Consider the following 24,703-nt stretch of genomic DNA (forward strand, 5'->3'; position numbering starts at 1 on the left):
CCTTCATTCTGTTTATGTAAATTAGGTCTTAGTGGAATACAGACCCATCCATTTTATTTACCTATCGTCTATGGTCCTTTTCAGGTGACAAGGGCAGGAGTTGAGCAGATGAAAGAGAAAACGTACGGCCCACAAACTTAAAATATTAACTGTGAGTCCTTTTAAGAAAAAGTTTGCCGGTCTCGGGTCTAGACTTAAAAAGTAATGAGGAAAATGCTAATAATCAAGATTAAACTTAAAACTGTGCTGCATATTTATGATTGTTGCATTGCGCAAGGCATAAATACTGAGGCAACATGACTTCAGTATTCAAAAACCGTCATGCTGTTTAGCATAGGAGTTGCTCATATCATTGATGAAGTTCTGACGTAAGTCCTTGTTGTTTCTCTCTCTACTCTTGAATAGAAATGGAAATATCATGACCATGTTGGAATGACATTCAATCATCCATTGCAACCACTGGCAGTCTATGGGTATAAAAGTTCAGCAAAATCAAGGAAAGCATTCTGTGAGAATCAGTTGCTCATATGTAATTGACAAGAAAGACTACTGTCAGTCCCCAAGACTAGATATTGTTAGATTTCATTTGTGTGACATGTCCAGAATAGGCAAGTCCCCAGAGATACTGAGTAGATTGCCTGAATAAAGCTCTTCATTTCAGGGGCGTTTTTGGGACAGACCTGTGCACCCATCACCAGGATCTAATTTTAGAACATTTTTAATGCCTTCAGAAGTAACCCCATACATATTAACAGTTATTCTCCACTCCCTCCACCCTAGACCCAGGCAACCAGAAGTGTTTTTAGTATAGTCACAGAGCTGTGTAATGCTAGAAAAATAATATTATACATTTTATCATTTGTATACATACTCTTTATTACTTATAATAAAGGTACAATGTATCATATACGTACCTTTTTTTTTTTTTTTTTTTGGAGTGCCTGTTGGTAAATGCTTACCAGCATGCCACTGGACAGATCTCGGTAAGTTTAAGTAGGTCATTTAGTTTCTCTGAGCCTTGGTGTCCATGTTTGTACTGTGTTACAGTAAGAAGCTACTAGCCTTCTCCACTAGACAAGGGATCAGCAATTTTTTTTTTTCTAGAAAGAGCTGTATCGTAAACATCTTTGGCTTTGTGAGCTAGTATGCGGTTTCTCTCACTACTCAACTCTGTCATTGTAGCATGAAAGCAGCCATAGATAATGTATAAATGAATGGGTATGATCGTGCCCAATAAAAATTTGTTTAAAAAACAAGCAGCAGGCTGGGTTTGCCGACAGGGCTGTGGTTTGTTGAATCCTGCGCTGGCTTTTACACTTGTTGAGAGTGGGAACTATATCTTGATCAAACTTGTATCCTTAGAACCTGGCACAGTTCCTGGCACACATGGCAACAAATCAATAAATGTATATAAATACAAACCAGCAATGAAAATGAAGGAACGAAGCCTGCTTGAAACAACACGGCTGGTCCTTACAGACAGAATGCCAAATAAAAGAAGCCAGAGAGAGACAAAAGAATGCAATCTGTCTGGCTCCATTTCTACAAAGTTCAAAAGCAGGCAAGACTGAACTCCCACTTCCAGTCAGGATGGGATAACAGATTGAATTTACCCTCCCACCTCAAGCAGCTAAGAAATAAATAGCAGCTAAAATGTATGATTTTTTAAAAAAGATTATTTATTTATTTATTTGACAAAGCACAAGCAGGCGGAGTAGAAGGTAGTGGGAGAGGGAGAAGCAGGCTCCCCGCTGAGCAAGGAGCCTGATGCAAGGCTCGGTCCCAGGAGCCTGGGATCATGACCTGAGCCGAAGGCAGTTGCTTAACCAACTGAGCCACCTAGGTGCCCCTAAAATGTATGACTTAATAAGGCGTGGCCCTGGGTGGCGGGAGCACTGGTCTGTGGTCTCTGACAGAAGGGAAAGGAGTGAGCCCAATGATCACAGTTTACTGCCTGGATTCAGTTTCCAGATTGCAGCGCAAGAAGGAGCCCAAACATGGCCGGACAGTCTCTCTGAGAGACGGAGACCGGGATGGGAATTTGGGAGTGCCAATATGGCTGGAATTTGGGCAGGAGGGAAGGAAACAAAGCTCCAGGGAGCTCCAGAGAAGGTCCTTGTGTTTTTGGCTGAGTGCTAATCCGCACATGAGTGAGAAGGAGACTCAGCATTCGACTTAGCAGTTCCACTCCTGGGCTGCTATTAACATCTGGGTACAAGCTTTCTGTGGATGTAGGTTTTCATTTCTCTTGGATAGATATCTAGGGTGGCTTTGCTGAGTCAAATGGTAACTTTAGGCTTAACATCTCGAGGAACTACCAAACTATTTTCCAAAGTGGCTCCCTTAATTTACATTCTGACCAGTAAAATAGGGGGACTCCCGATTTCTCTGCATCCTTGTCAGCACTTGCGACTTTCTGTCTTTTTTCTGAAAAAAAATTTTTTTAAAGATTTTATTTATTTATCTGACAGATAGAGAGACGGCGAGAGAGGGAACACAAGCAGGGGGAGCGGGAGAGGGAGAAGCAGGCTTCCCGCCGAGCGGGGAGCCCAATGCGGGGCTCAATCCCAGGACCCTGGGATCATGACCTGAGCCGAAGGCAGACAGTTAACGACTGAGCCACCCAGGCGTCCCAATGACTTTCTGTCTTTTTGTTGGTAGCCATCCTGGTGGGTGTGAAGTGATACTTCATTGTGGTTTGATGTGTATTTGATTTTTTTAAATTTCCCTGATCGATAATGATGCAGAGCAATTTTTTAAATATGTGTATTGACCATATGTGTATTTTCTTGTATGGCCATCTATTTTTTAAAATAAAGTTTTATCAAAATATAGCCGTGTTTTTTTGTTTGCACACTGTCTACGGCCGTTTCTGTGTTACAAACACAAAGTTGCATAGTTGTAAGAAAGGTCATCTGGACTGTGGAGCCTAAAGTCCTTCTATGTGGCCCTTCACAGAGAAAGTTTCCCGACCCCTGCCCTAGACCATAGGCCTGAGGGATTCTGGGGTTCAAAACCATTTCAGTTTTCCAGGGACTGAGTTATTGTCTGGGATGAAGCATCGTCAGTGTTGGAAAATGGAACGTCCTGGGCAAAATAGTACAGTTGGTCACCCTGGCCGTTGCCATAGTACATGTTTGCTGAATGAATAAACAAAGCCACTGCTTGCCACTTTGAAAGCAAGCATCTGGAAAGATATTCCTAGAACATGAAACAGATTTTTTAAAAAAGATTTTATGAATTTATTTGACAGAGAGAGACAGCGAGAGCAGGAACACAAGCAGAGGGGTGGGAGAGGGAGAAGTAGGCTTCCCGCTGAGCAGGGAGCCAGATGTGGGGCTTGATCCCAGGACCCTGGGATCATGACCGGAGCTGAGGACAGAGGTTTAATGACTGAGCCACCCAGGCGCCCCATGAAACAGATTTTTGCCTAGGGTTTTATCTTCCTGGATTAGAGTGGAGGATCTGCTGGAGCACCAAGAAAAAAGAAAGATCTAAAGGAGAAACCACAAAAGAGGTAAATCAGAGGCCATCCCAGAGAGTCACAATACTCCTGCCATAATGGGAGCTCCGACCTTAGCTCTGTGGTCCAGTCGTGTCCTTGGCCTTGACTCATGGATTAGTTTTCTATTGCTACACAAACTACCACCAACTTAGTTGTTTAAAGTGAGACCCAGGGGGAAGTCCTTTGGAAATGGCAGAATAAGGGCCTCTGAAAATCTTCTCCATAAAAACAATGGGGGCATTGGCAAAATATTGCCAGAATTAACTTTTTCAGAACTCTGTAAAATTAACCAAAGGATTGCAATGATCTGAAGAGAATTAATTAATTCAAGGATACCAGCTGAATCTCAGCATGAACAGTGAACTTCGGGCATTTTAAAGTACTATACTCACATCTCCCATTCCCAAGTTCCAAAGAAGCTTTAAAAACCAACAGCCTCGCACCTGTGGTAACTGGGAATACCAGCAGCCTCCTCTCTGCTTGAGGGGGTTGAGAAAGTTTGGAGGTTTCCAAAAGAGTCTCCTCCCCAGAGAACTGTCACTATGTGATATGTCTGGCAGCTTCCTGAAAAAAAAAAACAAAAAAAAAACCCAAAGTATTTGACTAGAACATTCCTCTAAAGAAGACACAGAAATGGTCAAAAGCCCAGGAAGAGATGCTCAGCATCACTAGTCATTAGCAAAATGCAAATCAAAACCACAAGGAGATACTACTTTACACCCACGAGGGTAACTATAATAAAAAAGACGACACGTGTTGGCAAGGATGTAGGCAAACTGGAACCCTCACACATTGCTGACAGGATGGTAAAATGTTGCAGCCACTTCAGAAAACAGTTCGGTCATACCTGAAAATGTTACACATTGAGTTCTCCCTGATCCAGCAATTCCAGTCACCCAACTCCCTAAGAGAAATGAAAACCCATGTCCACAGAAAACTTGTACACAAATAAGAATAACAGTATTATTCACAATAATTAAAATGTGGGAAAAAATCCAAATATCCATTAACTGATGAATGGATAAACAAAATGTGATATACTCATACAATGGAATATTATTCAGCCATAAAAGGAGTAAAATCCTGATACATGCTACCATGGATAGAGCCTTGAAAAAAACATGCTGAATGCAAGTAGCCAAATACAAAAGCTCGCATAATGTATATGATTCCATTTATGAAATATCCAGAATAGACAAATTCATGGAGACAAAGTACATTAGTGGTTTCCAGGGACTGAAAGCATGGATGGGTACAGAATTTCTTTCTGGGGTGATAAAAATATTCTGAAATTAGATAGTGCTATAGTTGCCCATCTCTGTGTATACTGAAAACTACTGAATTGTACCCCTTTTTAAATGGTGAATTTTATAGTAAGAGAGACGTGTCAATAAAGCTGATACAACAAGCAGCCATTCACTTAACAGTTCCTAGTCCCATTGGTCAGAATTCTGGCGCAGATGTCTGGGCTGTAGCCAAAAGGCAGGGGGTGGTTGGCTGTGTTTTCACCTGAAATGCAGAGTGCTCTCTCAAGTTCATTCCGGTCATTAGCAGAATCCAGCGTCTTCCAGTTGCAGAACTGAGGTCCCTGTCTGCTTGCTGGCTGCCGGCAGGTGGCTGCTCGCCACTTCTGGAAGCTCCTGCTTCCCTTGTTGTGTGGTGCCCTGCATTTTCAGGCCAGCAGTGATGCTCAATGGAATACTTCTTGCGCTATGAGCTGGGGAAAAGCTCTGCTTGTCAAGGGCTCACATGACTTGATGAGTTGCTGTCTTAAGGTCCACTGACTTGGTTTTAATTACACCTGTAAAATGCCTTCAAGGCAGTACCTATATTAGTGTTTGAATGAGTAATCAAGAGTTGCTAATGTGTGTGTGTGTGTGTGTGAGAGAGAGAGAGAGAGAGAGATCTTTAGGATTCTGCCTACAACAGCCCATATCTATGGTTATTCTGCTATAGGGACAGCCTATGACCTTCAACCGTGACCTTCATTTACCTCAAGTTTCCATGTTGCTGAGATTCTTTTCAGTATTTTGCTCTCCCCCACTGGCTTCAGGACCATCAGTAGTTCACATGAACATCTTTTTTTTTTTTTAATTTAAATTCAATTAGCCAACATATATACTTGACTTAAATTCAAGTAGCCAACATACTTCATTAGTTTCAGATGTAGTGTTCAATAATTCATCAGTTGCGTAAAGCACCCAGTGCTCATCACATCCTGTGCCCTCTTTAATGCCCATCACCCAGTTACCTCATCCCCCCACCCCATCCCCTCCAGCAACCCTCAGTTTGTTTCCTGTGGTTAAGAGCCTCTCATGGTTTGTCTCCCTCTCCGATGACTTCCCATTCTGTTTTCCCTCCCTTCCCCTATGATCCTCTGCACTGTTTCTCATATTCCACATATAAGCAAAACCATATGATCATTGTCTTTCTCTGACTGACTTATTTAGCTCAACATAATACCCTCCAGTTCCATCCACGTCGATGTAAATTGTAAGTACCCATCCTTTGTGAGGGCTGAGTCATATTCCATTAGTTCCTGCGAATGTTCAGTGTTGTTTTGCTCCAACCCTGGGTCAGTACCTTATGTGAGTTGAAATGCCCCTGGTGGTGGATCTTCAGGACGCATGGCTTGCGGTGACTGCGGCTGTCCCGGGCTTTCACCTCTGGGGAAGGGCGAGCTGGGGAGGAATGGTGTCCAGCCCGGTCAATAAGGTCTTGACCTGGTGTCTTGCTAGTGCCATTCCACGGGGCTCTGAAATCACCTTTCCCTATTTTCCTCATTGGGGTCACTGGGGTGAGAACCCCAGGCTTACCTTCTATGGCACTAAATGTTCACTGTGGTGTCGTGGAGGTCGTTTGGGGGCACTGGTGGGGGCGTCATAACTTATGATAAGAAGCATCACGTGGAAATAGAGAAAAGGGAAGGCACGTTTTCCAGTACAGAATCAAATGAGAATGAACCAAATGCCCAGGTTCTTTGCTTTGTTTCTTTTGTTTCACTAAAACGACACCGACAATATGTGATAACTAAATACTAGTGGAATGAGGAACCTGAGTGAAACCTATTTCGAGGGCCCAAGTGTGCCTGGTCTGTAAGTATCAAAGGCCAATTTCCTTTTAAATTGTTTTCTTGGAGTCAAAATACACAATATCTCCTCCACTTTATTTATTTATTTATTAAAAGACTTTATTTATTTGACAGAGAGAGAGACAGCGAGAGAGGGAACACAAGCAGGGGGAGTGGGAGAGGGAGAAGCAGGCTTCCCGCTGAGCAGGGAGCCTGATGCGGGGCTCAATCCCAGGACCTTGGGATTGTGACTTGAGCCGAAGGCAGACGCTTAATGACTGAGCCACCCAGGTACCCCTCCAGTTTATGACTAATAGTAGATTTCATGATTCCGGGGCTAGCACAGTCCCTAATTCTGCAGAAGGTTACAGGACCAGGCACAGATCAATTTTATTCCCTTTGGAGCCTGAGAAAGATGATTGACAGGCGGGCCGGCTGCTCTCTGGGTCCTCAGTCCCAAAGCCTAATCTCTCCATATGGATGCTGAACAGGCCTTGTGCAATCTGAGTGAGGCCTCCCAGTGAATGTTTTCTTACTCAGAATAATCGAATTTCAAGAATGTGCTATAGGAAAAAGCTGTCACGTTGAATTAGGCTAGCCCTGTGACTTGCATGAAAATTGTCAGGTAACTCAATTGCTGTAGTTCAATCACTCACAGGTATAATTTAGTTCACTTAGAGTTAATGATTAATAACATGTCCTATTTGGGACTGGGGAAAGAAAGCAAGGAACCGTGGTGCATCGATGGTTCACAGGTGCTGCAGAAGCATATGGCTCGGGGTAGAATAGGGGTTCAAAGACTGTAATACCAGAGGAATGCTTAAGGTTAATTTAAGTTATATAATGCTTGATAGTTCACAAAGCAATCTCACTCATAGTCTGTCTTGATTCTCAGGGCAATCTATAAGGTTGGTATTATTATTATCACCTCTATTTATAAATGAAGATACTAAGGATTGGAGGCAGTGCCTCGTTCAAGGTCACTTGGCTGCTTTGTGATAGAGCAGGATGAGAAGCTGAATTCAAACTCCCATTACGGGTGGAATTATGCCCACTTCCCCCCACCCTCCCCAAAAAAGGTATGTTCAAATCCTAACTCCCAGCACCTCAGAAACCCTATTTGGAAATAGGGTTGTTGCAGATTTAATTAGTTAAGATTTGAGACAATACTGGAGTAGGGTGGGCCCTTAATACAATGGGACTGTTGTCCTGATAAGATGAGGAGAGAGACACAGAGGGCACGTGACCACGTAGAGACGCAGAGACACAAGGAGAAGTCCAGGTGAAGATGGAGGCAGGGACCAAAGTGACAGAGTGACGCAGGTACAAGCCAGGGAGTGCCGAGGATGGCTGGACATCCGCGGAAGCTAGGACCAGCATGGAACAGATTCTCTGTCATAGCCCGCAGAAAGAACCAACCCTGCTTGGACTTGTAAGCCTCCATCCAGAACCATGAGAAATAAATTACTGTTGTTTTAAGCTACCCGGTTTTTAGTACGATGTTATGGCAGTTCTGGGAAACCAAGAGAGATAAGAATAATAAAAGTTTCCATTTATAGGGCCCTGAATGTGGTCCAGATACTCTACGCATGCTATCATGGAATCTTTTAGGAACTCCTCAAGGTGGGGTGCCTGGGTGGCTCAGTTGGTTAACCATCTGCCTTTTACTTGGTCACGATCCCAGGGTCCTGGGATGGAGTCCCACATCAGGCTTCTTGCTCAGCAGGAAGCCTGCTTCTCCCTCTCTCTCTGCCACTCCCCCTGCTCATGCTCTCTCTCTCTGACAAATAAAAGATTTTTTTTTAAAGATTTTATTTATTTTTTTGACAGAGAGAGACACAGCGAGAGAGGGAACACAAGCAGGGAGAGTGGGAGAGGGAGAAGCAGGCTTCCTGCTGAGCATGGAGCCCAGTGCGGGGCTCAATCCCAGGACCTGGGATCATGACCTGAGCCAAAGGCAAACGCCCAACGACTGAGCCACCCAGGCGCCCCCAAAAAAGGAACTCTTCAAGGTATACTATTTTTTTTAAGACTTTATTTATTTATTTGAGAGAGAGAGAGAGAATGAGAGAGAGCACGAGAGGGAAGAGGGTCAGAGGGAGAAGCAGACTCCCCGCCGAGCGGGAAGCCAGATGTGGGACTCGATCCCGGGACTCCAGGATCATGACCTGAGCCGAAGGCAGTCGCTTAACCAACTGAGCCACCCAGGCGCCCTTCAAGGTATGCTATTATCAATGACCTTTTTGTGACATAAGTGAGTCAAATAGCTATAGTTGGTGGAGTTAGGATTCCAGCCCCAGGCCTGAATTTAAAGCTGTGCCCTGTCCATGATGCTCCTCAGCCATGGGAGTGTCCAAAATGTTTGTGACAGTGTGGGGGAGTACCCCTCAACCCTTTCGGATTGCTCCTTTATTATGGGTCTCCCAGGGGACCACTGACTCAGTTTGAACTCTACTTATGCTAATTTGCATCCTTTTGTTATGAATAATCACAAAACAGTGCCTGGCCCACAGAAAAAGCTCAGTATTTGTTCTTTGGTGAACAGTAATAAAAACTCCTTAACCTGTTATAGAGCATCAAAATTTACAAAGGATTTTCACACTGACTCTTATTAGATTGTTTAAAAAAATAACCTGAAGTTTGCTTTAAATGTGTTCCTGTATTTTTCCTTTCTAATTTTTAAAAAATTTTATTTATTTGAGAGAGGGAGACAGCATGAGAGTGAGAGAGTGCAGCATGAGCAGGGGGTAAGGGCAGAGGGAAAGGGAGAAGCAGACTCCCCACTGAGCAGGGAATCCAGTGTTGGGGTCTATCCCAGGACCCTGGGATCATGACCCGAGCTGAAGGCAGATGCTTAACAGACTGAGCCACCCAGGTGCCCCTCTTTCTAATTTTTTAAAAAAATATTTCGTCATGTTATCCCCAGCCAGATAGTAAGCTTCTAGAAGGTAATGAGTGTTTTCTTTTCTTTCTCCTTGAAGGATACGGGTTCCTGAATGGTTTCACTGGATATTGACTTAGGTCTTGAAACGATCACCCAGACCATTCTGAAAACGGTTTTAAAGAATGAATTGGATAATCTCTACATAAAAATCAAGAACAGAACTCCCAGTTTTTATCTCTCAAATCATAGAAACCATTGCCAATGCTTCCCAAATGTTGCCGTGAGCCATTTAAAATTCTTTCCCTCCTTTACCAGACCATTCAGCTCCATTCCCTTTGCTCTATCAGACTCAGGGGTAGGCAGGGATCAGCCTGCCTGTTCAGCTCTCTGTAGTTCCTGGGGTCCAGGAAGATGCAAAGGCCCTCCCCAGAGGGAGAGGGAGAATCTTAAGTGGGCTCCATGCTCAGTATGAACTCACAACCCTGAGATTACAACCTGAGTTGAAACCAAGAGTTGGCTGCTCAACCGACTGAGCCACCCAGGCACCCCTAACCTCCTCTTCTTATAAGGAGACCAGTTGTATAGGATTAGGGCCCACCCTAATGTCCTCATTTAACCTCATTACCTCTATAAAGGCCCTATCCCCAGATAGTGTCACATTCCGAGGTATCAGCATAGGAATGTTGGGGGGACACAACTCAGCCCATAAGCACATCTCCAGCACAGCCTACAGCTCACTTCCACGGGGCTCCTGCATTCTTCTTTGAACACCTGCGGAAACTAGTGCCTTCTGCCTGGAGTGTCAGATCTGCTTCTTTGGCAGTTCCAGTGTCCAGCCCTTCCTCCTTTCTGCAGCCCAGTTCAAAGGTAGGAATCTTTAGGAAGTATGTTTGGATCCCAAACTTAAGGAATTCGTCTCTCCTTCCGGGCCCCCCGAGTTCTTTGCATCTGTATCAGAGTCACACTGGACCTTATTTACATCTGCATCCCCATAGGCTTAAGACAGGATCTGGCACATAGTAGGCGTTCAGGAAATAACCAGGTGAGCTGCACCGAATGCGGTTAGTTAAACCGATGTTTTCCCTTTGTCTCACTAAGCTGAGAAGTACCTTCATTTGACTGGCATTGGAGTATTCTAAGAGGGACAGACCAGAGCAATGAGCATGATCCCAATGACCCGTTAAGACACATGGAATTAATAAGTTTATTGACCTTCCTTCCTGTATATTTCATGTTTAGGAAACCTTTTTTTCGGGTATGTTTGAGGCAGCCTAACATATATGGATGTTAACATGAATGTTAAGTGACTTTCCTGATTTATAGATAGACTCTGAATTTTTAATCAATATAAGAAAAGCTCTTCTACCCAGGAAGTCTGGAATATCATGTGGAGTGATTATTTAAACTGCTTGTGTAGGAGGGATAAATAGTGCAAAAAAGAAAGTCTGCTGTGAAAATGTGCGGAGATTATTTAAGCAGGGCTGTGTTTTTAAATGTATGGAATGTGCGCACACACACACACACACACACACACACATATCTTTTTGTCCTGACAATTTAATTTAAAATGGGCTTCCTCAGGATACTGAGGATTATGGCACAACCAAATGAGTGGCTATGTGGAATTATCCTCACTTCAGGGACGTTCTCTTACACCACCTCAATTACAAACGTGAGCTTTTATGAAATCTTAAAGCAAAAAGTGTGCCTCTCCACGCTTCCCTTTTCCAGGCAACTATCTGTGCAAAGCTGAAAGAGCACCAAACCAGGTCACAGATAACCTTTTTTTTTTTTTTTGCCTAAGATTTCTTTATATATTTGAGAGAGAGAGAGAGAGTGAGTGCACGTGCAGGTGGAGGGGCAAAGGGAGAGGGAGAGAGGAAGCTAAGCAGACTCTGTGTTGAGTGTGGAGTTGGACTCGGGGCTCAATCTCATGACCCTGAGATCAGGACCTGAGCCAAAACCAAGAGTCAGGCGCTTAACTGACTGCACCACCCAGGTGCCCTGATAGGTAATCGTCTGTTAACAGCTCAAGCCGTGAAAGGTCCACCACTCTTGTGCACAGTCTGGAGAGTTCTGTATTTTATAGTCTTTACAGCTAAGATGTCTATCTTTTTACATTAAAAAAATTTTAATTCCAGTATAGTTAACATACAGTATTTTATTAGTGTCGGGTGTACAATATAGTGATTCAACAATTCTACACATTACCCGGTCCTCATTGTGATAAGTATACTCTTCATCCCCATCACCTATTTCACTCACCCCCCACCCACCTTCCCTCTGGTGACCAGTTCTCCATAGTTAGGAGTCTGTTTCTTGGTTTTTCTCCTCTCTCTCTTTTTTCCTTTGTTTTGTTTCTTAAATTCTACGTATGAGTGAAACCATATGGTATGTGTCTTTCTCTGACTGGCTTATTTCACTTAGCATTATACGCTCTAGATCTATCCATGTAGTGGCAAATGGCAAGATTTCATTCTTTTTTTAAGGCTAAATAATATTCTATTATATATATACATATGTATACATATATATTTATATGTATAGCCCATCTTCTTTATCCATTTATCTATTGATGAGATGTCCATCTTAAAAAAAAAAACAACTTTACTGCTAATGGACAACTTAAAAAAACCCTTTGTTCCATAAACAATTCCTTACACAAGTTTAGTAAAAGGTCTTAGAATGGATGAACATATGAACGGAAAATTGAGATCTTTTCCAGCAAACTTCCACATCTTTAGAAGTAATTGAATTTCTCCTTTGTTCTCTCTCTTGATGACTTCACCATCCACCTAGCTTTCAAGCAAAGGCATGTAGGGGGTGCAGTTGACACCTCCTCTCTTGTCTCCTACATCCTGTGAATGAGTCCAGTAACTCTTCTCAAATTTGTTGTCTCTGTTCCATTCCCTCTGCCCCTGCCTTGGGTCATCTCCTTTCATCTAGGCAGAAAGTCGCAGTGGCTTAAAACACAAGATAGAAGTGTTTTTCTCTGTCATATAATGACCCAGGCTGGGATGGGGCCTCTTCCTCTGTAGGGGCTCTGATTCCTTCCATTTTGTTGCTCTACCATCTTTAAATACCGTTGTCATCTACACAGTTCAAGATGGCTCATCATCGAGCCTGAATTCAGGAAGAAGGAAGGGAGAGATGGGAAATGAGAGGGCATATCCCTTTCGTTTGAGGCAGGACCCAGAGGTTTCACATGTACGTTACACTCATATCCCATTGGACAAGATTAGCCACATGGCCTCCCTTCACTGAAGAAGATGGCTGGGAAATGTAATCTTCATTCTGGGCAGCCTTATGTCCAGGTAAAAATGTTAATCTAGGTAAGAAGGGAGAGTGGATATTGGTGGACAGCTTGCAGTATTGACCTCATCTTCTAACTGGCTTCCCTGCTTCCTGCCTCAGCAGCTTGCCCCCTTTCCTCTACTCAAACCAAAGGGGATCTGGCCATACCTTTCTCTCTTTGAAAATATTCAACAAGCTCCTTACTGCCTGTAGCCAAACTCTTAGCTCCCAACACGGACTGCACACTCTTCACGTGCTGGTTCTTGTCCACTTTATCTTCTATTTCTGTCATCTTGGCATCTTACTCTCTAGCAATTCTGAATGCTGTTATTTTTCCATGAATAGCATGGCGTTTCATGCCTCAGGGCCTTTGCACATGTGATTTCTTCTTTTAAGGATGTTCTTCCACCTGACACATTTCTAGTTGACTTTGAAAATCATTCTCGGAGGTCACTTTCATCAGGGAGCTTTTATTAACCTTCCTTCTCACACCCTTAACCAAGATCGGTCACTCCTTACATTTCATACTGTATTGTTCAATTTTTGCCCTTAATATATTATGTAGTTATCTACCCTCTGAGAATTATCAGATTCACCTTATATCCTCAGAGCTCAGCACAATGCTCGCCACAGAGCAGTTCAAGAACTGCTTGTTTACTCTTGATTGAATGAATGAACAAGTGACAGAATGATTACCTTACATCAGTCCTTGCTTAGCTCTTTGAACCTTCTCTATGAGGGCTTCTTTTAATAAAAGCTACTACCAAGTCCTTACTCTGAGGTACACTTACTTTGTGTTATAGTATCTGCATAGTTATATAATTTAATTTTTTATAAATAGTGCCATGAGGTAGGCATTGTTATTTTCATTTTACAGATGGGAAAGTGAGGCACAGAGAATTTAAGTAACCCACTTAATTTTTTTTTTTATTTTCTTCACTGTAGGGAAAGTGGCAGGTGGAAGAAAGTACAGTAGGATTTTGCATGGTGTGATATGCTGGAAAGTATGTTGGCCTGGCAGCTACTGGACTCCTGTCTAATTCCATGATTGATTAGTGTGAGTGACCAGGGATATGCCACTTTCCCTCTCTGGGCTTCGGTTTTCTCATCCATAATAAGAGGGGTTGGCTCAATGATCTCCAAGTTTCTTTCCAGATCTAAAAGTCAGTGATTTCCTTACTTTTCTAATATAACAAGTTGAAATGTAACCCTCCTCTACACCAATATGCTACATTCACACAGCTGTGATTTTGCTAAAAATGGACACTTTCTAAATGTTAAAACAGTCCATGGTAGAGAATAGTTCAGATCCAAAAGAAAAAAAAAAAACACAAAAAAACAAACAAACCAAACAAAAACCAAAAAAACCCCACAACTCTGCCAAGGGATTAACACTAAAGTAGAGCCCTCCATCCCACTCAGTTATCAAATCTTCCCAGAATGGAGGATGTGACTTGGCATTGCTTTCACTGGAACTTTTTAAAAGAGTACATCCAGATATATTTAACCACCAAATAAATTTGAATCTGGGAGTATTGCAATTGAAATGTAGCTACAAATATACCCCGGATTCTCTCTGTGATACGAGTCCACAGTGTAGGGAATTCTATACAACTCCTGTGTGTGTTGACAAATTCTGTGTATGTCTTTTCTTGTGTTATATCAGGAATCTTGAAAGATCTATAATACTATCATCTCCCACTTCCCCGCCTGGGTTCTGAAACAATGAAAACAAGACAAACTTGTTTAGCGGGTGGAGATAAATATATCACCTTTGTGGCGTCCAAGATGATATTGGGGAAAATGGCTTCTCTTGGTGGCCAAGGCAACTCTCTAATACTGATCCCTAGAATCAAGCAGATATGGACCCAGCCCTGCTAGATTAGGATGAGCCTTTTCCCAGCAATGGTATAAATTAAACATTCTCAGTTGTTCCTTACAAACTCACTATGGCAGAGACTGAGAATTATCAGCTAAATCTCTTCTTCCCTTCCTCTACAGTAATACAAACCCCCTTTTCAGGGGGGATAGTGGCTCCTCAGAACAAAGACTACATTCCCCAATCTCCCTTGCAGCTAGGTGTGACCTGTGACCTAGTTCAAGGGGGTGCGGGGGGGGGGTGGGGTAAGAGGAAGTGTGCTCAAATTTTAGGAATAGTGGTTATCTGAGCTTCTCTCCCCAGTTTTCCTCATCCTTTCTTCCAAGACTAAGAAACTGGAGTGTCCATCTGGACCATGAAATGGAAACTGAATTTTGAGGATGGCATACAAACTAGAAGGAGGCGGGGGCCCTGAGACTTCATAGTAGCCCTGGACTACTTACCTCGTACTTTATGTATGGGAGAGAAAGGACCTTTATCTTGTTTAAGCCACTATTATTTTGAATTTCCTGTCACTTAACTAATCGATAAACTCTCCAGTCAGATAAGTCATTCCATCTCCTTGGGCGCTAAGTCAGGAAAGGGGTGATTGAGAGGTGGGGAGCAGCCCAGAGTGTTACACCAATTGATGTCCCTCCACATGGGAGGGAGGGTTAGGGAGTAGGGAAGAAGAGTTCCCCCCTGACAAGTTTATTCATTCAACAGACAATTATATTCAACAACCACTTGGCATGTGCCAAATACTCTAAGCACGTTACAACTCTTAATTTATTTAATCTTCATAGCAATCCTAGATATTAGTAATATCCCCACTTCACAGCTGAGGAAACACAGGCACAGAGAGGTTAGCTAACTTGCTCTAGGTCACATTGTTTGGAAGTGATGGAGCTTGGAAGCTGACCCAGGCAGCCTAGCACTAGAGCTCATGCACCACTATACTAGCTAGGTGGTTTCTTCTGAGGGACAGGAATAGAGACACTTATGTTATCTCAAGTAAGGGATGTTTGTTTTTAGGATAGACAGGGAGGTCAGAAAAATAAAGAATACCTCAGTGGTCACCTGAGTTGCCCTGTCTGGTTATCCCTTCAGCAGGACGGGACCATCCCTCGTAGACTATCGTACTAACATTATGGTGCCTCAATTACTCTCCATCACTACTTCTCATGCTTCTGCTCGACCACGGCACTCAACTACTAGCTGTTTCTACTCAGTTTCTTTCTACCACAAGACATCTTCTTATACAAGGCTTCTACTACCTATGGCATCTGCCTTTTGCCTTCTTTATGTGCACACATTTCTGCCTACCCTGTAATCCAGTAACAGTATTGTTTTCTCCATAAAAAGGATTGATGGGGTCAGCCAGTTACTCTCCAGTACTGAATGCCCAGTTAAGTAAGATGTTTGCATCTATCACTGTCTTTGGATGGTCTGTCTGGTGCCCCCCTCCCAGATCACCTAGAGTGCTGCAGGCTCTGCAACCCCCTTCAAGGACTCTCTGCCATTCAGTACTGCATTCAGCTCCTTCGAGCAGGAGACATGCCCAGCAGGGAATTTGGACATGCTGTCCTTGTTAGCTTTGTTAGCCTTTTGCTTTATAGAAGCCAAAGACATAAATGGAATATTTAACTTTTGCTCTTTCTTTCCCTACGTCTCATCAAAAGAAGACAGAATGAACTTTAATTACTTACAAGTAATCTCATCACTACCAGTGGACTACATCTTAAAACAAAAGCTAAGATTTTGACAATAATCTTTATCTACCTTAATTTTCTATTGCTGCATAAATAATTACCACAAATTTAACAGTTTAAAACAACATCCAAATATTATGTTGCAGATTGTGTGGGGCAGGAATCTGGGTATAACTTAGCTGGTTTTTCTGCTCTGGGTCTTACAAGCCTTAGACCATAGACAAACTGGGATCTCATCTGGAAGCTTGACAAGGGAAGCTCCCTCAAGTTGTTGGCTGAATCAGTTTCCTTGAGGCTCTTGAATTCATGGAAGCTTGCTTCTTCAAAGCTAGCAGTGGACAGAAAGATTCTTTGCTGCTTTGAGTCTTTGACCCCATGTCCCCTTAATGTATTCACCCGATTAGGTAAGGCCCACCCAGGATACTACCCCTTTTGTTTACTTAAAGTCAACCGTTAGGGATTTTAATTACATCTTCAAAAGCCCTTCACCTTTGCCATATAACATAACTTGATCATAGCTGTGATGGCCCATCACCTTTGCCATGTTGTGTTGATTAGAAGCCAGTTACAGGTCTCACTCACACACACTTAAAGAGAGTGGATTATCTAAGGGTATGGGTCATTGGGAGTCATTTTAGAATTCTGCCTACCATACTACCTATATGGAATCCTTCCAATATCCCATGCACCTGGCTCTCTCCCTCTAAAATCTATTTGTCATTCCCTTGCTTTCCTCTCTCTGTAGGTTTATTTACCTTTTGAGACTTGCTTTATTTGTCACTTACTATTATAATACTAAGATTCATACATGTTGGTATGTGTTTTTATAATCCTTTCACTTTTAACTGCTACATAATATTCCATGAAATTTGTTTTCATAATATATTTATTCGCTCTCTTGTTAATGGGCATTTGGGTTGTTTTTAGATTCTTTGATACTGTGAACAATGCTGATGTGAACATTTTTTATAGATATGTAAGACTATATTTTGAGAATATATGTAGCAGTGGAATTCCTGGGTCATGAGACATGGCTGTTCAACTTTAGTAGATAATATCAGCTTTTCTAAACTCACATTTCCATCAGCAGCTTTTGATATCTCTTATGGCTCTATTCATCCCCAGTAATTGTCATAGATGGATTTTTTACATTTTTGCCCACAAAAGGCATGGAAACTGGTGCCTCATTCTGGCCTTGATTTGCATTTCCCTCTACACTAATAATGTTCAATATCCTTCATATGGTCACTAGCCATGTGTTTACTCTTCTGTGAAATATTCTTCATGTCTTTACTTTTCTATAAAATTGTTTGCATTACTTCAATATTTATTTGTAAACATTCTTTATATGTATTCAGCTTAATTTTCTTAATCAGGAACATAAAGGAGTTAGAGAAAATGGCTTCTGAGTTCCTTCATCTGTGACTTAACAACTTGTGCCATGCTATGGGCGCCTGGGTGGCTCAGTCATTAAGCGTCTGCCTTCCGCTCGGGTCATGATCCCAGGGTCCTGGGATCGAGCCCCGCATCGGGTCGCGTGCTGAGCCGGAAGCCTCTTCTCCCTCTCCCACTCCCACTGCTTGTGTTCCCTCTATCGCTGTGTCTCTCTCTGTCAAATACATAAATAAAATCTTAAAAAAAACCAAAAAACAAAACCTTGTGCCACGCTTACTTCTCAAATCTGATCCAAAGATCACATGGAAGAATGCATGTGAAAATACTCTGCACACTAAAAATGAGGTAATAACTTGTTTTAGGGTGATATAGGCCTGATCACTGGTAAGTATGGAAACATTCAAATTTGAACCGAGAGGCAGTATAATGTGCTGATGAAGCACACAGACTTTTGCACCGGATTGTCTGGGTCTAAACCTTGACTCTGGTTGCTAACGTTGTGACCATAGATGACTTTTGTAACTTCTTCTTCTTTTTTTTTTTTTTTTTCAGAGAGAGAGAGATGAGGAGGAGCAGAGGGAGAAGGAGAGAGAGAATCTTAAGTAGGCTCCATGCTCAGCACAGAGCCTGATGCAGAGCTTAATTCCACGACCTTGAGATCGTGACCCAAGCTGAAATCAAGAGTTGGACACTTCACCGACCCAGCCACCCAGGTGCTCTGACTTTTGTAACTTCTGTGTCTCAGTTTCCCTAGGTATCAAGTGGGAATGATCATAGTGTTGACCTGACAGGGATTTTTAAGGATTACATAAATTAAATATAGCTAACACTGAGAACAGTGTCCAGCACATCATCAGCACTATATTAATATTTGCTGAGAGCATTATTTGACCTGGATTTCCAGGTCCTGCTGGATGCTAGGGTGGTGCTCTGCTTAGCAGATTGAGGAGAATCACTTTCACATACCCCCATGTGTGTACTCTGTCAATGTTGACTCATTTCTAACAAGTCAAAGTGGATTATTTTTTTCCTTCATGGATAACTCTTTCTTGAGTAATGAATTAGCAGCTGATGGAAAAATATTAACTCAGACCACTGAAATATACATATAACAATGTAATGCAAATGACATATATCATATAATAATAACATATCATATAATTCTGTCTCTGAGCTCTCCTCCAGCTTTTAACAGCCCATGATTCCATAAGGAAGGTTGAGTGACTTTTTTTCCAGGCTGCCCAAAGGTGGACAACAAGGAATGATGGAACTTAAATTGCACTGCTTTGTTGAGTCTGAAATCATATCCTGAAGCAATAGTCATTGTATAAGTAAAATGGACTGCCAATTATTTGAATAAAGAGAAGTAATATTGTCCTGTATTAGCTATCTTTCTTTCCCTATTAATAAAATTCCTTTGTTCCCATTTGTTCACCTCTCCTTTGTTCTGCTGGGCCTTTCTTAAGACTGCTGAATCCATAGATGCCTTTATCCACTGCAGACAGACTGAAGGAGTCTGATTCTTCTAGCGAATGTATTTTTAGCATCAATTAAAGCTTATGTCGCCTGCTTTTCTGAGCAACCGGCACCCTGCATCGTTCAGAACCACCTGCACTCAGCCTTCGGGGAACCGGACTGCTTTGCTAATGGGTGAGCTATCAAACAGAGGCATAAAACACTGCAGGTTGTAAGATGGAGAGGGTAGCTAATTATGCTAAACAGGAATATTAATAATGCAAGATGTGCAAACAAAAACACTCTTACCAATTTCAAGGCATGATTCCTCTTCTCTTTTTCCTCGCTCCCCACCCTCCAATCATCTGAAGGACATGACAACAACAGAAAGCGGGTCTCCTCCAGCAGACACTGGATCCTGAAAAGCAAGAGATGATCTTGACAAGGAAATCGCCCACTGCGAAAAGAGAAACACCATGCTTGTTTCCCTTGGACCTGGACTTTTATGAAGGATTTGGAAACAATAAAAGTGTGCTAACTGGGACACATTCTTTTAAATGCATAGTTCAGATGGCAAGAAAACCAGTGGAGTCTCCAGTTGCCAGCGAGGTAAGCTGAACGGAGAGCCAAAGATGCAGGTGGAGGGCTGAAGCTGTAGCTGCCCTGTGGGTTTGACTGGGTTTACCCCGAAGCTCGGGTGTTCAAGACCAAAGGAGGACACGACGCGAGGCCTTGGGGCACACAAGGCAGAGTGGGAACTGAAGTAACTTACAAATTCAGAAATTTCAGTCTGTATGTACAGGAAAAGGGGGTGGACTAGCGAAAAATCTCATGCAGAAAGCTTGTCTGTCTCTCCTTTGGGCTCTGATGGGGAAAGATTTACCCCGATGATTCATGAGACCGGCCAGCATTCCGTGTGAGTCAGAATTTGGAATTTCCCCTGTTCTTGTCCCAGTCTTAAAACTAACCAGTCAGTATAGAAATTTCCCTGTCTTTGAAACAAATGACAGAAGCAAACAAAATACATTTTGGAGGGAGACACCCTCAACCCACATTTGTCAGGCTTCTGACATACAAACCCAACATGACTTCATAATCCCAAACTATGGAACAGAAGGACCAATCCACAGCAAGAGAGTCAACAGACACTTGAGCAAAATGACATCCAGGATTTTAGGGTCGTAGAAACACACAAAATTCTATAAAAATAACTACCTTCACAAATGATGAAAAGCAAAAACTTAAAACCACATGAAAGCAAGGCACAAAGCCAGATCACTGGTCTCTTTGGAAAGGGGAACACACAGAGAAATACAGGCATTGCAACGTGAACATCAAAATGCTGAGCGGAAAGCCCAGCGGTAGGCGATACTCAGCTGCAGAGAAAGTGAACAGAGTAGAGCAAAGCAGATCCCTAGGAGTCAGTCTGCAGAGAAGCATTGGGATTAAAACGAGAAGAGCGAGCAGGAGTTCCTAAAAGGCAGACTAGAGGAAGACAAGTAAATATTCAAAGAAAACCCGGCTCGGATTTGACAAGACGTGAGCTCACATATTCAGGCAGCACAGCGTATGCCCAGGTGGATAAACGGTGAATTCGCATCTTAAGACACACACCTGTCGAGAGCTGGCTAAGCTGCTCCGCTCCCGCGTTGTCTGGCCAAGCGGTCTGCGGGGACCCGACCCTGACGCTGGCCCCCTGATTGCAGCCGCAAAGCCTCCAGCAGATGTGAGGTCCCCATGTGGCTTCTCCCACATCTTGCGAGTTGCAGATTCCCCTGCTCGCCAGCGCCTGTCGGCCTGACGCGCTCCTTAGCCAAGGCCCCCGTGGCGCTTACCTAAACCCTTCTTTTTTCTGGTTTGCATTGACCAGCGTGGTCCTAGCCTATGGACCCTAATAAAGTCACGTGCCCCAGGTCCAGTCTCTTTCCGTCTGCTTTCTGCCTCGCCGTCCCGTGTGGCCCCTCCAGGCCTGCTGTGTACTTCTCCCCCCCCCCGCCACGCCCCGAGCCCTGTGAATAATAAATGTCTGTTTCCATTTCTCCTGTGGCCTGCTGTCGAACCCGCTGACCACCTTAACAAGTGTTAGTTGATGATTGAGCTTTTAGAACAAAAATGTGATCATGTTTGCCTTTGAACACATTTTCTTGCTGAACGTTGTGTAGCAAACCTGCTTAATGATGACTTGAAATGTACCTGATGAACAAAACTTTGTTGTTTGGTTTTGTTTTTTTACGCATTTCCTTTTCAGAACCCCTCCCCCCACCCCCTTGCTACAGTCCTCTGGCTGAAAACATGAACGCTCCTGCAAAGTACTATTGTAACAAAACACTGTAACCCTGGTAAATGTTTTGTTGTAACTGTTAACATTGCACAGATTCTACCTTTTGTCTTTTTTTTTTTTTACGACGATTCATTTTTTTTTTTTTAAAGCCATTTCGTGTTCCAGTTGTAAAATAAGGAAATGTGATAATAACTGTATCATCACAGTCGGGAGAGCTTTCCAAAGTTGATTCTTTCCCCCAAACTTGTGCTCATCGTGGTCACATAGTTTTAAAAACAAGGGGTGGAGAGGGACAGTTAAATGTATGGGCTGTTCTTGTGGTCGTTCGTGCGGCGTAACAGACCTGGCATTAAATTCCAAGAAGGATTTGTTTTTTTTTTTTCCCCCTCTTCCTGACCCTTCTCTTTAAAGGGTAAACTATTATTAATATTTAGAATGGCAAAGAAGAATTATTGTAATAAATCTAATGTCCACAAGCTAAAACAGAAACAAAACCCCGCCCTAATGGAAGCATTGGGGGAAAACGTATTTTGGTTTTGTTCACTGCATCGTGTCTGCATTACATTATTGGTGGCAATGGTTGTGTCATTCTTTAATTAGTGTTTTCTTTTATTCTTTGTATCCGAAATACCTTTAATTTATTTAATATCCATTGTTTAGAGTTCTGCCGTTTCTCTAGTATCTGTTAGTTATTAGTATTTATGTGTATCAGGAGTGTGTTTAGTGTTCTTTTATTTGCAGTAAACTGATCTCCAAAGATTTCCTTTTGAAAAGTTTTATGAAGGCTTTGGAAACAATAAAAGTGTGCTAACTGGGAGAAACTGGTAGAGTTTCTCATAGAGACTCAGGACAAAGGTCAAGGATACTGTCAAGTCTTGTCAGAGATATTCTAGGTCACTCCTCTCAGAGCAAAGGAAAGCTTGACATGTGGGTAGTTAAGGGTTGGATCCATTGAGAGGAACAAACTCTTCTTTCTTGCTCTCCCAAGTAAAAACATCTGAATACATGTTCTCAGGAGGCGCTGTCAGCTGATACAAATGAGGTCTCTTAGACCAAGCCCCCAAATGAGTCAATATGTCTTTGGAAGGTATTCTGATTATCTGTTGCTGTGTAATCAACTACTCCAAAACTTATTGGCTTAAAGTAATTTATTATTATCTGCTATGGTTCTGTAAGTTGACAGGGCTCAGCTTGGCAATTGTTGCTTGGCATCTCTCATGCAGTTGCAGTTAAAATGCTGCTGGGGCTGGAGTCATCAGAAGGCTCAAAAGGGCTGGATGTCCAGGATGGCTTACTCACGCACAGCTCTGGTGCCTCCCTCCCCAGCTGAGCAGCCTGGATTTCCTCCATGGCAGCTCAGGGCTCCAAGAAAAAGGAGGCAGCCCTGGCCTAGCATCACTTCTGCCACATTTTATTAGTCAAAGCAGTTAAAGGCCAACTCAAATTCAATAGAATGGAGTGGTGTGTGGCTACAAAGAAAGAAGGAATTGATGGTGCCATCTTTGGAGACAAGGTACCACAGCAGGTACATACACCTTGGGAAGTCTCCCGGGAAGCCTACCCTTTGGGAGGCACAGAAACTTTCAGTGAGGGGCCTGACAGAGTCCTTCCTGCTTAACTACTATTCATCCCTCAGCCCTTAGCTGAAACATCACTTTCCCCAAGATGCTTTTCTAAGTCCCCGTCATTAAATTAGGTTCCCTTTCATGTTTTCTGCATTTTATTTATCAGTTTGTAATAGCTGATATTGATTATTGATTTAATGTATGTCTCTGACACTAGACTGAAGACCCCACGAGACCAGGCGGTCTGCTTGCATTGAGTTGCTGGGCTTCATTCGCATGGCGGTAGTTCTCAGGAAAAGCCCAGGAAATAATTATAGTGGATGAATGAATGGATGCGTGGTGAACATATCTGGTCTTCCTATTTGGCACCAGTGATTCATGCAGTCTCCATAAAAAGAAGTTAGAGTGCCCTTTCGTTAATTTATGATGTTTTAAAACCAATATTTACTGAGTACCATGTGGGTGCTAGATACCATACTGGGCCATAGGGGTAGAACCTAGGGCAATAAGGCAGAAGCGAACTTTGCCTTCACAGAGTCTACAGTCTATGTGGGAAGGCAGACAAATAAACATACTACTACAATCCAAGAGTAAAATGGAATGGGGGTAGGGCAGTGTTCGTTGTTTATGTTGTGTGCTCTCTCTCTCATACATACAAACACAGAATTTCATATATTATTTCAGGGCCCATTGGTTACTCCTAGTTTAGATGCAGTAGCATGAAACATACTGCATTAATTAATTAATTAATTAATTAATTTATTTATTATTTATGTTTTTATAAAATTTATTTATTTATTTTAGAGAGAAAGAGAGAGAGCGAGCACAAGTGGAGGGAGGGGCACAGGGAGAGGAAGAAGAAAAAAATCTCTAGCAGATTCCCCAGTGAGTGTGGAGCCTGATGCAGGGCTGGATCTCCGGACCCTGAGACCCTGACATGAACTGAAATCAAGAGTCAGACACTCAACTGACTGAGCCACCTAGAAGCCCCGAAACATACTGCATTTATATTTGCAGCAATATTATTTTGGCTTTAGAATGACTGGAGAATGTACTCTTTGATAAGAAAATTAATTAAAAATAAACTCGCTACATTTTAGATGTCCATAATAATGGAAAGCTAGAGTTCATATCAGAAAAGCTGGGCTCTACAAGGAGCTGAAAAGTTCATAACATGCTCCCAACATCAGAGCTAGAGGTTGGGTTTTTCTTTTTTGGATTTGCTTACATTTCAGATCACACGAGCCAAATTTACCTTTGAATCTGCTCTGTTCATAGTCCACAGGTATTTATCTAAATGTGAATAAAATACAGAGCAGTTGCAAAATTGCCCAGCATGCTGAAGTTTTATTGTGTCAGGTCAGCTGCCCAGCACACTTCCAGAACAACAGTCAACATCTAACATGGTGGGGTGCGGAGTATGGATTTTGTTCTCAATGTTAAGTGATTGGAGGGTTTTCAGTGGGAGAGAGACATGGTCATTTTTACATTTTAAAGAGATATCCTGGCTTGTGAGTGGAGTTGTTCAGATTATAGCAGTGTAAGAATAAATCAAGAAGACCAGTCAAGAAGCTTCTGCAATCAACTAGGCTCAGAGCAATGGGTAATGGAGACCAGAAACGAGTCTAGAATAAGAAGGGATTTAAAATCCTGTCTTATTTGTATTTCTAAAAGCTAAAAGGGG

The 24,703-nt window shown here is 42.6% G+C and overlaps 1 long non-coding RNA gene across 2 annotated transcripts in view; it reads right to left on the minus strand.

Annotated features, from left to right (window-relative positions):
* Window positions 1-21,056, minus strand: part of LOC113910536 — a 33,621-nt gene extending 12,565 nt beyond the window's left edge. For both annotated transcript variants that reach the window (XR_003516082.1, XR_003516083.1), the window contains exons 1-3: window positions 20,788-21,056; window positions 19,483-19,591; window positions 3,949-4,069 (exon numbers count right to left, since the gene is read on the minus strand). This is a non-coding gene — a long non-coding RNA (uncharacterized LOC113910536). The remainder of the gene's footprint in view (window positions 1-3,948; window positions 4,070-19,482; window positions 19,592-20,787) is intronic.
* Window positions 21,057-24,703: the final 3,647 nt, after the last annotated feature.

Source organism: Zalophus californianus, chromosome 6, assembly GCF_009762305.2.
Source record: "Zalophus californianus isolate mZalCal1 chromosome 6, mZalCal1.pri.v2, whole genome shotgun sequence".
Taxonomy (NCBI): Eukaryota; Metazoa; Chordata; class Mammalia; order Carnivora; family Otariidae; genus Zalophus; species Zalophus californianus.